We start from the raw sequence: 18,752 nt of genomic DNA on the forward strand, positions 1-18,752 counted from the left end.
TGACTGCCCTTGTCTTTTATTCTTTTAGAAAATTGCTCGAGAAAAACACATCCTTAAGCGTAAATTTCCCCTTCTCGTTTTTGCCCAGAAAAATAACTTTACTACACTACGAAATTGTTTAAAAATTGATCTAAAAATTATAAACCTATGAATATTTAAGAATTATAAATATAAACATAAACATATAATTATAAAAGGAAGAAAATTCGAAAAATTACCCTGGGGAATCAGTGGTTGAGATACGTTCAACGATTGTCTCCAGGCGGTTATACGTAAGTGTGAACGGACAGATAGATGTCGAAAAATAACTTTTTCGGTATCTATGGGCCATGAAACGTGTAAATCCGTTGAAATTCCTAATTCGATTATTTTCACGATCACCATACTTTCTTATCTCCTACTCCTTTCGAAGTTCGGATAGAAAGCAAGTAAAAAAGAAAAAAAAATTATAGGCTTCTCGGAATTCGTACTTCATTTATTAATGTATCAATTCACATGGTTTATCTTGCTGTCAACAGATGGCAGTAGTGCCAATTTTAGCAAAATTAAGTAAAAAATGGTTGTTACTTGTTTTGTAGACCAAATTTAAAATGAGTTTTCCTTTCCTTGTGATATCCAAAGTTCAGTGTCTGAAGCAAATCCCAGGAGATGTGGTGAGTATCATCCTTCGTATGTCAAACCTAACATATACCTGACTTTTATTAACGAAATGGCTAGACAATGGTGTGTCGTCTGCTATAGTGATGTCTAAGTGCTAAGTTATAAATTAAGACGTTAAATTTATTTTTTGTAGCATCCGTAATATGTAGGATTTGCAAACACTAGAAACACCTAATAAATACAAGTTACCGGTCTTCGTTTAGAACTGTATTTCAGTTAATTTTTATATTTGCTGATTCTATAAGCAATGTATTTTCCTTATAGGCTCAGTTATGCAATCGGTGCTATACAATTTTATGGGGTCATAAATTTGTAAAATCTACGAAAAAGTATGATGCTTGATTCCAAAATAGGATTGTATAAGTAATCAAAATATGGCGGGATCGTACGTGTCACACGGTTTTTAGCGTAGAAATATGAAATGCAAAGTTAGCTCTTCACCACGTAGTATTCCGTATTGAAAATGTGATAAGTGGTAGGCCTATGTGAAGGAAATGTACAAAGTAATCATAGAAGTGTTGCAACGCTGTGCTACACGGGAGGCATGTGTTTTTATGCCCCTTGAAGTGTTTTTCTATCATCCTAGTTTATGCGTATACCCACAATCGCTGACGCGCAGGCCCTCATGCTGCGCTCCCGCCTGGACTCGGTTTATGCTATATGTGTACACGCTGTCTCCTAAAGTCAATCTCCACCCATTAATGCAACTTCCTCTAAGAAACACTTTCTAAGGTAGTGGGAGTGCACTTCATGATTATAAATGTGTCCCATAAAATGGGATGGCACGATTCAGTTTTCGGATAGGAGCTAGCAACCAGTGAAATCTGTACTATCGATTCAGAGTCTGTACAATACTTTAGTGCAAGGACTTTGCCACAGTATTAAGTTAGTATCAGACAAAATACTAAGAAATGGAAAGAAGGAAAATGAAATTATAAGTTTAATCTGTCATTGTAAAACATCCTCCTCCAAGTTGGCTTTGTGGTGGACAAATATTGTGTGGGTGGGTTTTGTCGGGGTTCTTCCATATTTATCATTGCACTATTTTATTCATTATCGTCAACGCTATTTCCTTTAGCCTACAGGGCATAAAAGTGGGACGTAAAACTGAAAAAATCCTTTCATTTCCACCATTATATCCAACTTCTCATCATTTTCTCCCTTAGCCTCGGTACATAGTCGTCTGACGCTAAACTAAAGAAGAAAAGTAACTATATAAATTAGAATTAATAACTAAATGAAAATGAATGATGATACAATATCTAGAATAATGTGCGTGACGACAAAAGTACTCCGTCGAAGTCAGTCGCGCTAATATGTACAAACTAGCATTATTGCTCGATTTGATCATACGGATCGCTGTTTAGAGAAGTAGTGTAATTTTACTTAGTATGATATTTTTGAAGTGCAAATCTTTATTTTCATTTTGCATAGAGTACATAATTTTTCGGGTGAATGTCCTCTCCAGCTGGTATTGTTACGGAGGCGCAAGAAATTGCAGTTGATTAATTTTAACAAAGTGGATCCAAACTTCGATAATTCTGATCGGGTTAAGTGCCTCACAGTAGGCCCAGGAATATCGAGCTTAAGCGAAACTAAGCCAACCTAACTTACTCTACCCTAAGCTGCCGAAAGCCTAGAAATCTAATTCCTAATCCTAATCCCATCAATTTGGTATCTGCATAACTTTTCGTTTCACCAAGACAGTACAAGTACAATGAAAATTGAATATTTCCAGTGGCGTACGCAGAATTTCTATCAAAGGGGGGTGGGAGGTTCAAGCACTTAATCTCATATCCTCTCAGGATATAGATATATATAGATATAGATATTTTAATATAGTAAGTGGTTATTTTTCCATAATATCTTAAACTCCAAACCCGCATTGGGGGCCGCAATGGCTCAGTGGCAGAGTGTTCACTAGCAGGGTTCTAGAACACAGGTCCTCCTTCCCATTTAGCTGTAATAAAGACAGAAAACGACATGCCGTGCGGGCTTTAACCGGCCTTCACTCGCTAACGCTCGCTCGGCAATACTCTGTGAATTAAAAGTTAAACTTTTGTACAGAAAGGAACCAACCTTGCTACTAACCTACATGGGGGGACCTGTGTTCTAGAACCTTCCCGCGTTCACTTCTGGTGGATGGGGTCTCTGGTTCGTTGCGTGGGTTTTCCCGTTTCCTCCCACTTGGTTCATTTCACCATTGCATTCATTTCTCATCATCACCGTCTCCTTTAGCCTAGCCGGCATAAGCGTGGAACGTAAATATCATTTTTCGAACTTCCCTTCCCCTTGTTTATACCACTGAATGTGTTATTAAGTTGTATTAGTTCATGGTCCTGTAGGAATATTAAGATTTAATCGTAACATATTTATGACTTGAGTTGTACTAGAAAATGCATACTTTGACATTGATTCACTCATTTATCAAAACTGTAAACTTCTCATAAACGTGGAAAGGGATCGAACGTTGTATAATAAGGATGTAACACATGGAGAAGACAGATGATGCTCAAACAGTCATCAAACACCATAATTTGGTTGTATACTGATGCGAAATGTTATTCTTCGTTTGTGTGTCTGTCTGTTTTGTCTTTGTTATGACCCTAGTTGGTACATCTAACGTAGTGATCAATAATTTTTATATCGTTATATTTAAGTAAAAGAGCGAGTAGATACATAATTTCAGATATTGAATGAACATTCCTCATATGCTTGGTGTACACAATTAAAAGTGCGAAGTTGCTGGTCTTGACAGTACTTCTCCTCACATTGTTTCTTCAATATTCTCTTCACCAAATTTACGTAGAGAACTGTTTAGAGTTAAAATATATATATAAAAAAATCATTCACAGTCTTTGATGCAAGCCAAATCATATATATATATATATATATATATATAAATCGAACATACTAGATTCGGACCTTTGTAGCAGCTTTACTTACAGCTGTTTGAGGCCTTACGACACAATATTACCGGTACGAATGTTCAAAAAGATAAATATGAGCGAAAAGAAGTAGCGCCAAAACAAAAGCTTAATACTAAATCGAATGAATATAATAATAATAATAATAATAATAATAATAGATGAAATCAGATTCGCCTTAGCTATTTTCCGATATTTCGGATACAAGAGCGAGTATCCTTTTTGGAAGATTGCAGAAAGTTAATACATATTAACTTTCACATGCTTTTAACTTCAATATCGCTATGAACCTGCAGGGGGTTCCACAGTCGTTTTGTGTAGGATGCTGAAAACATCAGGAATAGTGCCAAAGAGAGTTGAGTTTAACGTCCCGTTCAGCAGTGAGGCTATATGAGACGTGGGACCTACTGATTAACGTGGAATCCGAACCACATGAGCTCCCGCCGGGAATCGAACCCGGGTCTCCTACGCCAAAAGCGCGTACGCTAACCGCTTAGCCACGAAGGAGCTCTAGTGCCAAAGAGATATTAATACTTTCATGAACCTGAAAAATTAATAAATAATATGAAATAGTTAAAAGTTGTCTAAGTATAGGCCTACTTCACATATAGCATAATTTTAAGGGGTATGAATAGTTTTGACAATCTTACGCTTAAAAAATTAGTTTTTTGAAAAAGATCACTTCGCAGAGGTACGTTATTTTGTATAAAAATTTAAAATTCCCACTCATATTAAAGTTAAAAGCATGTGAAGAAATTTTTAAAATTTGTTGTGAACATTAAGCCTCTGTAATCCTCGAAAAAGGATACTCGCCCATATATTTGGGATATTGGAAAGCTTTTCAGTTTTTCTAGGAATACAATAAGGTGAATCGGTTCTTATCTTGTAATGTATATTCCATACGCTCTATCAGTGTAATAATAATAACCAGGCGGAACAACGCAACATCATGTCGATATTTAAATGCGACGTGTTTTATTATTATCATTATCATAGCTTTTCAAAAGTATTGATATAATATCAAAAGCAGTAAGTAATATTAGAAATAGAGACAATTATCCACAAGTTTGATACCAGTTTGTTCAGCTAAAAAAAATTTAAGACATCTGAAATGTGTACAATTTTGTTACAATGTCGAATTTGCAAAATTAAATTTTTTACTTGACTTGTAAATCGAAATTCAGTAGAGTATTATATCGTTAATTTCTTACATTTGGCAAGTTTTTAAACATCTAATTGGTAGGAAAATAAGGGAAAAATTTACCGCTAATAGACGATGCTCTGTTAAATTGAATTTGGGATTGCAATCGCTGTTTTCGATTTCAGTTCTTTTGTTCGCTGAGCGGAGAAAATAAATAAATAATAATAATTTACTTTCTTTTTTAACATTTATGTTTCTCCTGATATAAAATAGTAGCGTCAAAAGAAAGGAAGCGCGCACTTGTTCGGAATCAACTGAAAGGCAAAACTAATTTAAGATGAAGTGCAAAAACTGATTTTGCTGTCAAAAAGAATCATAATATTCAGGTGTCTACTACCAATCAATAGTTATCAAATTCTGAAAATTAAAGAGTTTCTTTTTTATTTATTTATTTATTTATTTATTATTTTAACCTTTATACTCAGAATTAATAATTTTCCAAACTATAGTATTTCCTGATTTTAGGTGTGTGTGTGACTTCTGTTCGATTATCGTTTATGGAGATATTAAAATATGTTTCCTATTAGTAGTTTGAGATACGAGTTTAACCCTTGTACGGATTTATATTTTTTAAAATATGTTCTGAACTACAGCGGTTATTAAGTATCTTTTCTACAAATGTATAATCAATTAATTTTGTTCTACCCACCAATGCTTCCCATTTAAACTATTTTCTCCAGTAGTTTGACGTATTACAGGAGCAATCGAGTCCCTAATGAAACATATTTGCACCATTTCAATACTATTTATAAGTGTTTGTGTTAGGCTGTTCCAAATTACCGTGTATATTCTAATTTTGATCTTGCCCTCAGTTTATATAAATGTATGTACTTGTCTGGTTGGCAAAATGCAGACCGTTGTTGAAACTTGTACCGAGTTACTTTCTTTGCTTCATTACACATGCTCTGTGTGTGATCAGTAAACCGTAAGGATCTATCAAATATTACACCTAAATTCCTTATCGTGTCAGCTTTTTGCAATATATTACCTTGTATCTCAAATTAACTGACATAGTATTGTATTATTACTGCAAGTAAGGCACTTCGTTTTTATACAATTGATATTCATACCATTACCTTTACACCATGTAATAATTCTGTTTATGGCTTCTTGACAATTCCGAAAAGCTTGATGTCATCCACATAAAGTAAAATTATGGAGTGGTGTAAATCTGTTGGCAGATAATTAATAAAATTGAAAAAAGTAATGGGGCAAATGGAGAACCTTGAGGAACTCTGTTACTGATAGTGGATGAATCAGACAGTGCTTTCAATTTTTAATTTGATGTATTCTACGTGTCAGATAACTTAAAAAGAAGTTAGATACAAGGGTGATATGCCTACGTTTGACAGTTTGACATTTGACAACAGCAATCTATGATTAACTGAATCAAAAGCTTTACTCACGTCAATGTATCTGTTTGTGATCTGTATTTCATTGCGTAGTAGCTTTAATGTTATTTCACATAGGTTAGCTACAATTGATTTACCTTTATGAAAGTAGTGCTGTGGTTCTTGCAGCACATCTTTACGCGAAAAAACAAAAGTAACTATTTGGTTCGTGTTATTTTTGCTTTACTTTAGTAATTATTATTTTTAATTAAAATTTGCTTTGTTCAGAGATTTTTGTTTCTTTTGTGAAGTTAAAAACAAATGTTTATGAATAGTGTCAAAAATTGTAGAAAATATATTCAGTAGAGTTATTGGGCTGTAGTTGTTTGAATTTAGCTCATTGCTATTCTTGTAAACTGGTACTACATGTACATATTTCCATTTAGATGGAAATATTTCTGATCTTAATGAGACATTATATATTTTTGATGAAACTAGAGCTATTTCTTTTGAATATGCTTTAATAATATAATTAGGAATACTGTCAAGACCTGTAGATGCTAATGGTCCAAGCTTTGCTTATTATTAGAGAGATGCATAAGTCATTTACATGTATTACCGATACTTTAATCGTTATGTTATTGTTATTAGAATTACTAAGTAATTTACTTTCCAGCATTTGTACTGTTTAGATTAAAACTATTAAAAAATACTTCTTTAAGAACTTCAGGAATATGTTTTATCCCTGTGACAATGGTTTCATTGAACAGAATTCTATTTGGTGCATATTTGTCTGGTAACTTTTTAAAATTATTCCAAAGATACAATTTATTATTATAAATACTGTTCTCCAACTCGTCAAAATAACATTTTAAAAGATTATTGAACATTCTTCTCTCAGTTTTCATTTTTAAAAGCAGAGGACTTTTCATACATGACTAAATTACCAGTTTTCATAAATTTTACAAAATATTTTGTCGTCTTATTTTTTAATATTTTTAACTCTTTAGTTATCTACGAGCTTTACGAGTATATTTCGTATTATTATTATTATTATTATTATTATTATTATTATTATTATTATTATTATTATTAGAAGCAATCAATAAAATTATGTTTTGAAGGTAATGTTGTTCAAGTGTTCTCCTCTGGAATGGTCTGGGGTGGATAGAATGGATTCTGAAGGTCCACTTGTGCACCACTTTTGTACACACATTGCACGGTAAATTCGCAATGATGGTTCAGTGTTTCCTTGTTCCAGGCTTATTCTCATAGATCTGAAATAACCTCATTAAAAAAAAAAATAAATAAAATGGGGGGGGGGAATCACATGACCTGAGCGGCCAGTTCTCGTTACCATTTCTGGCCAGAATGCGCCCAGAGAACTTTTCGTGTAATAAAAATGTGGGAATTTCTGTGCGTTGTTGAATTGTGTATCTCTCTATGTTAATTTGCCGCAGACTACTGCACACGACAGTCACAGTTTAGATCTCGTCAAACCAGTCAATATTGCCAGAACATGATTTCAAAATTCTGACTTTCTTATTGATAAACCCTTTAGTAGCCCAAGGTACTGATCACTTCGATCCATACAAATTTCTAAATGTACCATTATGAGGGCAAAATTGTAGTGTCGCATGTAAATTTATTTTTAAAATACACGATAAACTGTTAAATTAACAATTGATTCTGGTTCACGAGATCGATAGGAAGTTACTTGAGTAGAGAAATATCGGGGTGTCGCGTGACCCAAGAAGACCAGTAAAAATTTTTGTTGTATGTTAATTTGCTGATTAGTTGTTAGCTAGGTGAATGAATTGAAACACAGCTACTTATATTTTTCCTCTCCGTAGGGAAGTGAAAATAATGTATGTAATTCTTTTATGTTTCAGCTTGACTACGTACTTTTTTATTTATTATTTTTTTGATAAAATAATTGTGTGAATGTATTTGATTCATTCACCATGCATGATCGATTACATAATATTTATTAGAGCATATATCCGATTAGAGATTTCGCTTGATTTTCTCATTTAATATGCGAGAGCACGTAGCATGAATTTGATCAAGAACTAGTATCTTTACGTAGTACTAAATGCATGGTTAAAGAGTTCAATTATAGTACAAATCTAATTGTCTCATTTATTTTAATGTGATTTTTGAATAGTAAATGGTATCTTGTGATCAAATTTTTATTTCATTGAATTGTAGTAAACTGCGCGTTACATGTTTGTGTACGAGCAAGATCATGACAGGCAGGATATACTACGAACCACTACTCAGTGTTTGAAATTACAAACATGCGCACATAAAACTAACACACACTGTTTTTTAATGTATTGCTTATGCTGTGTAAGATGATGAAAAAGTAAAAAGACGATAGAATGATGATGATGATGAAATAATTCAAAGAATGACGAAATTGGGAGAAAACGGAAATAATTTAAGGAAACACATTACGTAGTCGACCATCAATTCCACATGGCATGATTTCAACTGAGTTCGAGATTTTAAAAAAAAAAAAAAATGTTAGTGCTAGAACACGATCTCACAATGTCGGTCACTTTAAAAAGACTATGACCAGATACAAGATAAGATTTTTTTTTTATCTTTAAGTTTTTAATATATTTCCTATACCATCTATTAGCAAACATCTTAGTTATCTAGTTCACAGAAATTACTTAATCTTTTTCCGTGGAAAGTGGAAAGATATATTCCCAATAATATTGTTCGATTGGCGTTTGAAATGGGTTGTTGAAAGAAGCTCTTCTAGTTGTATATCTTATTATTATACAACGAAACGAACAAGAGAGAGAACAAAATACAGACGATATTACGCGTTATGCTTTGTTGTCATTGTGTCTTAATAATTATGAAATATTATTTTGATATTTTCAGTAAAATTTTCTTCGGCTCTGACGAATAACCAGAGTGTACCCATTCGTGAATAAGCAGTGGATTTTGTATACCATGAAAACCCTGGAATAAGCCGTGAAATTCCTTTAAAATCTAGAAAATTTTCTGATTAATAGTAAAAACGTATCAGAATAAAATAAAAGTCTTTTTGAGTCACAAAACCGTACTTTCTAATTATTTCAAATTAAAAAATATTCGAACTCAGCAACAAATGCAAACCTCAAAGAGAATAATTGTCTTTCAGGACATGTTACTGCATTAGATTTTATACGTCATAAACTTGACAATGAATACGGTAAAATGGAAATTTAGTGCTTCTAACTCTGTATTAGAGAGGATGTTCCTTGTGTTTATCTTGCATCAAGGCCTCTGTATTCACGTATATATATATGTGTGTGAAATTGGAAAATCAAAATATTTTTACCTAATTTTGTTTCAACTGGCGAAATTGTTTTTAGAAAGTCATTTTGATTGTTTGTATCTGGCAACAACACAGATACTGTATTGAACTGATAGTATTTATATAGAGCTTTTATAATTCGTCTTGCACTATTCTAAAAGGGATTGATAGTAAATAAATAAAATAAAATGACTATTCTTACTTCAACCTACAATCCTAGAGCACTTGCTTGCAGTTATTCATCTAGGAAAGGAAGGAGTTGCCCAATAAGCTTTCTTTCCAATCCAAAGTGCTTGAAGATGTTCGTAGATTGTATTGGATGTCACGTGCCCAAAAGAGCTGTTGACTTATCGTCGATACAGAAAATGTAGCACAGGAGGAATTGAAAAATGATTACATTTTTTTACTTGCACATTTTGTTGTGTTCCTTCGTGTACTGATCCCTGTTTTTTCCAATATCATGGACAGTAGGATATTCACAGTTTTCTTGTACCATTTCATGATGGGATGTTATTTCCTCTTTATAAGGACAAACTCTTTTGAATCTGTTGCATTTTGAGTGTTATACTATGCACTGATAATTGTTTTGTCACTTTTTCCTTGTATTCAATTTATTTCTCTTAATTTCTAAAATGTAATAAAACAGACAGGCTCTATATTTGTACTGGAAAATTCAAATGAAATAAATATTAATACAAAAATAATTAAAAAATAATCAAAAAACAACAAAATACATAAAATTAATATAATTATTTTTTGAGTATCTTATATTTGTAATACTTATGATCTTTCAGTGGTAGCCAGAATTTTTTTTTAGAGACACAAACCGAGTCAATCTTATTTCTCCAGTTAGTTAGATGATACTGTCATTTCGGAGTTCAAGTCAAGTGTCTCCCTCTAGCTACACCACTGTTTATATTATTCTAATTACGTAATTGTTAGAAATGAATACAAATAAATCTTGAAAATTATAAATATAATAATACATGAGGTCTTTTGCAGCACATTTGCTACAAGTGGGTACAAGAGAGGACAATCATGTCTATCACGTAATAGTTTTTTTTTTTAAATATGGAAATTTATATATATATATATATATATATATATATATATATAAGTACACGGTTTGGGAATTAGATTTCTACATGGCCATACCCGTGGCATTTTTATTTCCGATTCGCCCGGAAGAAGGATTAATGAAATAATAGGATTATCCAGAATTTTCTTTTAGGCTTGGAAAACCTGGAATTTGTAAAGAACGCGTGGAATTTTTTGAAGGTGTCGTTTTTTTTTATCTTAAAATTTTTCGCGTGTTTTTTAAAAGTTCGCTTGATTCCCAGTGAGGGGTACTGGTATAGAGTACAAACTGAAGTAGTAGTTCGGTTCTCTTTCGTATAGCCTTGTTGCTAAAAACGAATCTTAAACTTTAATCAGTCAAACAAACCAACTGTAAATATTTAGAAAAGAATGGTGAATTTAAGAAGACGTTCAGTGAGACAAGTAAAGTTAATAGTTTAAATTATATTTGATTGAGAATGATGTGCTTTTAATCGTTTTTCTGTATTCGGTTTCTTTGATAATGTGTACATTAATAAATATACAGAAACATTTGTTTGTTTTTCATGTTTCATAAGAACGTTGGAAATCATGTTTTTATTGGTCTGGTATATTATGGATGCAGCTTTACATATTATCTATCTATTAAAATGTTTAAACATAAAATTCTAATTGAGAAAATAATAAAAGAGTGTTTGATTGGAAATAAAATATGAAGTCCGTTAACACGTGATAAATGTTATTGGAGTGATTAGACCTGTAAAATAGAAAGAGAAAGAGAGATACGTATAGATCTGAAATATAAAAATAAATGTTTCGTAGTGTTTTCTTGTCTCGTGAGTGAAGGAAAGTCAAAATACTATTCGCTTATAGATACCATAAGGTACATATTGAATTCTTAAGATTCTTACCTTGTTCCGTATGTTGTGCTGGTAACTTATATCTGGTATATTCTTAAGTTGTATTTCAAGTTAGATGATATACTTAGATTGTTTCATTGTCTTCTGCCACTTTCCTCAGTAGCTTTTTAAAAGTGCTAAACTGGATGCATTGTTAGATTCCTCCTCCCTGTGTTAACATTTAATCGCTACATCATAATTTTTCTAAGACGACGTTTTGGAAGTGAGTGTGGAAAGTGATGAACGGTTTTGTGGAATTTCGTTGTTTTCTTCACTTAGAGGAAGGTGTACAGACCATTGTTAACCCATTAGCGCCGTGCGTGATCATATGATCACAGCAGTTAGTATTTATGAAAATAAGCCTTGTATAACATACTTTCAGTGGTTTCTTTACGTTTTGTGTGTTGACTACCAGGAAAAGGTTCTGTTAACGATATTCAGACAAAACAAATACCACATTGCGGCGTGAATGTAACCTAGAGGTACATATATCCACAACGCGCCAGAAATACAAGAGAAATGGCATCGTCCTCGCAGTAAGTGTTAAAAAACAATCTTATATCTTATCCTTTCAAATTATTTTCTGCTGGCTTATGTTTTAGAGATATCAAAAGTTGTTACAGATTACATTTCACTCATCTGAAAATATTTGGGTCATGCTTATTGACATTTTCCAACAGTGTGATCATATGAACACGCAAGGCGTTTAAGTAGCTTCTTCTCTCTTACGTACGTACGTATAGGTGTCAATAATACAGTAAAATTTTGCAGGTATATCAATTATGAACAGTTTGTACATGCTTTCAGTTGACATACTCTATTCTTTTTATTTTACTATTATTATTATTATTATTATTATTATTATTATTATTATTATTATTATTATTATTATTATTATTATTATTATTATTATTTGAAATGACTATTACAACTCCTGTTACTGGTAATTGTATGGTTATCCCTTTAGATACAGAGGTCCTTCTTTTCAACAAATTGTTGATATTTTAGAATCGGACGACGTGCATGACATGCAAGACATGCTGAACCTCCGAGACCTAACGTCTTTTCGGATGAAGATTCGGGAAAAGGGGATGGAAATGGACAACCTTACAGGGCGCCAACTTACCAGTCATGCTGAAATTGTTTTTATAGATAATACTCAACTTGGTGAAGATGATGTGACAACTCTCTCGTTACAACTGCGTTACGTGTAACGGGGTTCAGCCTGTTTTTAATGTCGAGCAAAATTTCTAAAATGAAAACAGAAAGTACTCGTTCGTATGAATTCGGAGAATATTAGCAAGCACATGAAACTTAGTGATCAAATGGACCAGGATATCTCATATTATGGAATTTTAATCAAGTCCAAAAAGTGGTGGTGGGCGCCTCCCTCTTGGATGATTGATGTAGCGCACGAATCGCATGGCTAATGTTGAGAAAAGCCAGAATAGGCATCTCACACTTAGAATTTGCAAGACATATTTTACAAACTTATTTTATTAGATGCAGGGCTTCCAGCCATTTCTGAGTCCAGCAGTCAACAACACCATGTAAGAGATGACGTTTGTCTTTACGGGAGAAACCACTTAGTGGTTCGGTCCAAGCGTAAACGTTGTGCAAGTACACTGTGTTCAAACACAGTACCTACGAAATGTTTCAAACCTAGCATGGGTTTGTGCGCCTACCAACTTTTTTTCAATTTCCATAAAGTCCCATAGATATTGGGCTCCATAGCCTGTAATTCCATAGTCCAAATACTGTGTTTATTTTTGCCTTCTAAAGTGTAACAATTTCTAAGACAATAAATGTCTCTTTTCTTTTCCATATGTGTTAATAATTTAACAGGGCATCCACTTAATCATGATATACGAAAGTACTTGAACGCCTAGCGTGTTCATATGATCACGGGGCACCCCAACAAAACCGCTTACGTCACGAACTCAAAATTTCTCGTGAATGGTCTTTACACCTAAATAACTCAAAATTACAAATTTCACCGAAAATAAAAACAAAAAATAATTTCGGCGTTAATGGGTTAATATTTAATTGGTACATCATCCTGTTTCTAAGAAGTTTGGCTGAAGTATAGAAAGCGATCAACGGTTTTCGGGAATTTCGTTACTTTCTTAAGTCACAAGAAGGTTTTAAAAAATAAATAAAAAAACTAGCAATATTTTTGAACAACATTACACATGAATATAAAATAAATAAGTAATCTGTTTCTAAAATTTTCAAAGATTCACTAATTTTTCTAGGATAGTTCTGTAGGGAGGAGGAATCTAATATTGTGTCAAATTTGTCAATTTTAGAACGTTACTGAAGAAAGTAGCAGAGCACACTGAAATAGTATAAGTAAATCACCTAACTTAAAATACAAGATAAAGACATCATAGTGAAAATCCCAGTTTTTAGTAGAGTAATGAAAAGTGAGAAGGTGGATTACGGTCTTCTCTAAATGTTCTTCCTGAATGCAGATTTTAGCGCACTTACCTAACATAGTTAAACAGGGCTACTAAACCATTAAAACGGAGATAAAATGGTCAATCTCTTTCCTATGGTTGGAAAGGGTAGATGAAAATTGGAAATTATGGAGAAGGGGTAACTGAGAGTTATACTTAGGAATACCATGAATACAAGAATTAAATAATTATACTGAGGGAGACCATTAAACTGCCTTTTCATGTAAGAGAGAAGATCTTCATATATCTCCTGTTGCCTGTCAACCACAAGCCTCACTGGTGTGTACGAAGGAGTCAGCGCTGCCTATTTCTTTCGTTAATTTGATTTTCTTTCTTCTTTGAGAGTTTCCATTCCAGATAGTTCTAAATTAATACTTAATGTGGTCAAGAATGCAGGTTGATTTTTTAGTTTAACCTAGACAGCAACATGGAATACATTCATGTGCAAAATATTTGTGTTATTTATTGTTCTAAGAAAATACGATATGGATGAATAAGTTAAAGAAGCTTTTGTTTTTGTCAAGATTAAGAAAGAAAAAGTTAATTTAAAAAAAAAGAGGGGAAAGAAGAAACATTGTACTCTACACTCTAAACGGGTAAAATATTGTTCTTAATTCCTATAAAGGATTTTTTTTGGTGTTTTAGTTTCGACTCACAGATTTAGAGCAGGTAGTGTGGTTCTTTCTTTCTTTATTTATTTTTAAAATTTTACTTCCTGAATTTTTATAACTGTCCGGATTTTGTAAACCGTATCAAAGAACCACACGTAAAAATTTATTCGTAAATCTCAAATTTTAGCTTGAATTCGCTGAAGTTGTTTTCTTTAAAACAACATGGCTTAAAACTCAATTCGCGAATGAGAAATTCAATTCTCGAAGTTTCGAGGAGATACATACAGCAGCAAATCCACAAAAAATTAAAAGCATATTTTTCAATTTTCTTACACCAAAGAACGTAGAGGACGGGGTGAAGATCTGGCTGGTTCAACGATAGTTCGTTTGTTATAAAACTACTCAACTTATTGATAATAAAAAATGACGTTAGTTGTCACTTGCCAGTCTTTGGATTGGAACTCTCTATTTCCCTATTATACTTAGTTTGCCAGTGTTATCGTATTTCGTCACTGATTGAAAATGTATAAACTTTTCCATGTATAAACTTTTCCAGCCGTTTTTAAATCACTTGGAAGTTCCACAATTAGGCCAAGGAAGTTCAATTAACAAACAAGATCGCATGTTTGAAGCAAAACTGAGGAAGATGCGCATGCTTATAGCGCAAAACATACAGTAGTTCTTGTATGAAATAACTTAAAACATTGGAGCTTTGTCAAATAAAAATTGGTATATATATACTAACTTCAAACGCATCTTAGATTGAACTCACTACAATAAAACACATCAGAAATTTAGACTATAGCATTTTTCAAACTCGAACCAACAAACAAACAAGAAAAAAAAAAAGCCATTCGGCAAAGTATATTATTTTACTCACAATTTACAATGACATGCAGTGTCTTACTGCTATAAAATTCATCTGCAGCAAGAACGCTGGTTCAAATAATTTTCACAGAGACATTTGAAGCTGACTATGAATTTTTAGATCAATCAAAACATTTGGTTCTGTTTATTGTTTGTTGCGCAATATGGAGTTTCCGTATAAACCTGAGTTCATTAAAAAAGGAGCAAAAATTAGTCTAGGAAAGTTGTTTAAGATAGGAGGGTCAAGAACAATTGGAGATGCTGTAATCTTGAAGAAATTTAATCATAATGTTCCAGGGTTGGCTGGTTTAAACCAAGGTGGTTTAAACCAGCTGGTAAAAAAAAAAAAAAAAAAAAAAAAGTTTAAGCCAAAAAATGAAATATTTTCGTAAAAGTGTAAGTGTTAGTAAAATCTTGATGAACACACGTCTGTGAGTTATCACGTTTCACTCCCTATATTCTTCGTATTATATTCAGACCTAAATTCCCCATTCATTACTCAAAGAGATTATGCTACAAAAGCAACTTTTTTTAAAAATAAGTTTATGAATGTTTCTTTTGTGACTTTTTTATAATTTGTTATTCTTGTTATGCAATTATAAACAAAGAAAAATTCTAAATATTGTTTCATTTTAATAATGTTTACTTTGATAAAATACATCGAAATGCCGTGCCCCCTTTTTTGGGGGAGGGGTCATACAAACCAAACGATAAGACATTTATTGAAATCAGAAGTATCTTTGGTATCTATTTATGTATAAATGGGTCAGAGCCAGAGTGGACTCAAATAATTCGTATCTTTATTCACTTTTTTTTTTTTTTACTGATATGCAAATTAAGTCGTTGTATTTCTTTAACTTGGACTAATAAAAGTCGTAGTGAACTAACTTGGACTAAATTAGTTCTTCTGTACTCTGCAATATTTTGAAATTGTTCATATGTAATTCTGTATAATGGTTTCACTTATGCAACTGTTTATTTTTTTTGTCCTGAAATTACTCTTGACAATTATATTAACAAGTAGGGGGCGCGGTGGCTCAGTGGTAGAGCGTTCACCTCTGGTGCTTGGGGTCCCGGGTTCGATCCCAGCCCCCGCCAAGTGAACTTTGTGGTGGACAAACACCGTGCTCGTGGGTTTTCTCGGGGTACTCCCGTTTCCTCCCACTTTCTTCATTCCACCATTTCACTCATCTCTCATTATCACCGTCTCCTTTAGCCTAACCGGCATAAGCGTGGGACGTAAAACTCAAAAATTTCATTTCATATATTAACAAGTATATAAAGACCAATACAATGTATTTTTATCAGGAGTCCTTCGTGAGTGAGTCGGCAGACGTATCACATTTGTGGCCAATTAGTCCCGGTTTCGAATTCAAATGGAGGACAATTTCTCTCAGATGTTAGCCGAAAAGCGGTTTGGATTCCGATTTAAGCTTATGTGACCCTTTCCAGCATAACCTGGTTGTTGCATAATAACACTAAGGCGAATCAAACTTATTTCTGTCCGTATGTGATATAAATACATAGAGCAAATTATTTAAACCAAAAAACCTGGTTTAAACCATAAAAACCGGGTTTAAACAAAAAAAAAAAAAAAGTTTTTGGCCAATCCTGTACTGTTCTCAAGGATACGTGGCCGTAGTGGCTCAGTAGTAAAAGCGTTCACCTCTGGTGCATTGAGTCATTGGTTCTATGAAAGCTCGCGCTAAGTGAATTTTGTAGTGGACAAACACCGTGTGCGTGAGTTTCCTCGGTGTTCTCCCGTTTCCTCCCACTTTCTTCATTCCACCATTTCATTCATTACTCATCATCACCGTCTCCTTTAGCCTAGTCAGGATAACGTTCATTTTTTCTAAAGGATACGAAGGCGTGTACGTAGATGGAACTTTATTTGATGGTAACACATACCGAATGAGGAACTGCTCCGACGGTTTTGAAAGGTGCCACTTCACGTAGGATAGGATTATGTATTGTGCTGTTTTTGTGGTGGATGCTTTATTTTTTTTTTCTCTCTCTCTCTCTCTCTCTCTCTCTCTCTCTCTCTCTCTCTCTCCCTACCTACCCTACACATAAACTAACTTCAAGCATTTCATTTAAAAATATCTAACCTTTTTATTTGCCATGTGATTCATGTTCTGATGATACTTTATTGGAATTATTTCAAGACGAATAGCATGTAAAAGTCTTTAGGATCCAATGGCCTTCAATTAATTGTCTTAAAGATGATGGCAACAGAATTAGGTTTGGTGAAATGATCCCAGTAAAATAATCATAAGAATAGGAATTGAATGGCAAGTAAGAAAGTTAGTGGTTGTCAACCTTTAAAAAAGAGAAAAAAAAAAGTAAAAAAAATATAAGTTTCAGTTTTACTAAGAAGTCTACTGAAGATTGCACTTCTAGCGGGAATTGATTTACGATTAAGTTATTAATTTCGGCAGTGTTTTTATCTGCGTGTAGTTTAACGTTCCCTTTTGTGTCAAAACTATGAGACGAGGTCCTAGATCATAATGTTGGAATCTGTTGCTAAAGTAAATAATCTATCTTCACCCAACTCCATATACTTATTTTAATCTTTACAAACATATGCGTGCTCATCTTCGTGATTTAGAACCATGGAAATATGTTACAAACCAAATCTGTACATAGGGTTTGAGCTAGGCTTCAAAGTGAGATTTACTCTCTTAACATTAATATATAAATATCTAACCACAAACATCATAACGAAATACAGATGTGTGTATATAAAATAGAGTAATTTCTTATACCTTTCTTCATTTCAGGATGCATAATTTAATAGTAAAGAATGTGTTAAAAAATATACATTTTTCTAACTTGGAAACATCTTCCTATTTCGGCGGGAGCTCATGTGGTTCGGATTCCACGTTAATCAGTAGGTCCACGTCTCATATAGCCTCGCTGCTGAACGGGACGTTAAACTCAAAATCAACTCAACTCATCTTCCTATTTATCTTTGTAATAATTAACATGGATGAACAACTACAAAAATGTCCTCTTTTGTGTTGTCTGTTCTTTCTACTTCATTCCACCATTCACATGCTAATATCCTAATGCACCTAATCACCATTTTATCTACCAACAGAATCTAGCTCCATGTATTCCTAATCGAGTTTAGGTATCAGAGGAGAGCGCGCAAATCGTCTAACCCCTAAGGCTTACTTTACATGCTCGTTAGATCCTTTACATGTCGATCTCGTATTTTTTTCCCCATTCTTTACACATTTATGATGTAATAACATCATGTGTTAGTGATAGTAGTAGAAGAATTCGTTAACCGAATTCAGATCAAATTTTGTGTCTAAAAACTGTAAGAATGTAATATACTACTCATTTAAGAATATGACTGGAAAAAGGATAATCAAAATGTAATGGTATGTATATTTGGGTTGAAAGATAACGTCGTAAAT

At 33.2% G+C, this 18,752-nt stretch overlaps 1 protein-coding gene across 2 annotated transcripts in view; it reads left to right on the plus strand.

Annotated features, from left to right (window-relative positions):
• The first annotated feature begins 497 nt into the window (after nt 1-497).
• Hmgcr (HMG coenzyme A reductase) overlaps nt 498-18,752 on the plus strand; it is a 514,078-nt gene continuing 495,823 nt past the window's right edge. For both annotated transcript variants that reach the window (XM_081747341.1, XM_081747354.1), the window contains exon 1: nt 498-653. The gene's annotated coding sequence lies outside the window, so the exon portion shown is untranslated. The remainder of the gene's footprint in view (nt 654-18,752) is intronic.

The sequence above is a fragment of the Thermobia domestica genome, chromosome 2, assembly GCF_964235325.1.
Source record: "Thermobia domestica chromosome 2, izTheDome1.hap1.1, whole genome shotgun sequence".
Lineage (NCBI taxonomy): Eukaryota > Metazoa > Arthropoda > Insecta > Zygentoma > Lepismatidae > Thermobia > Thermobia domestica.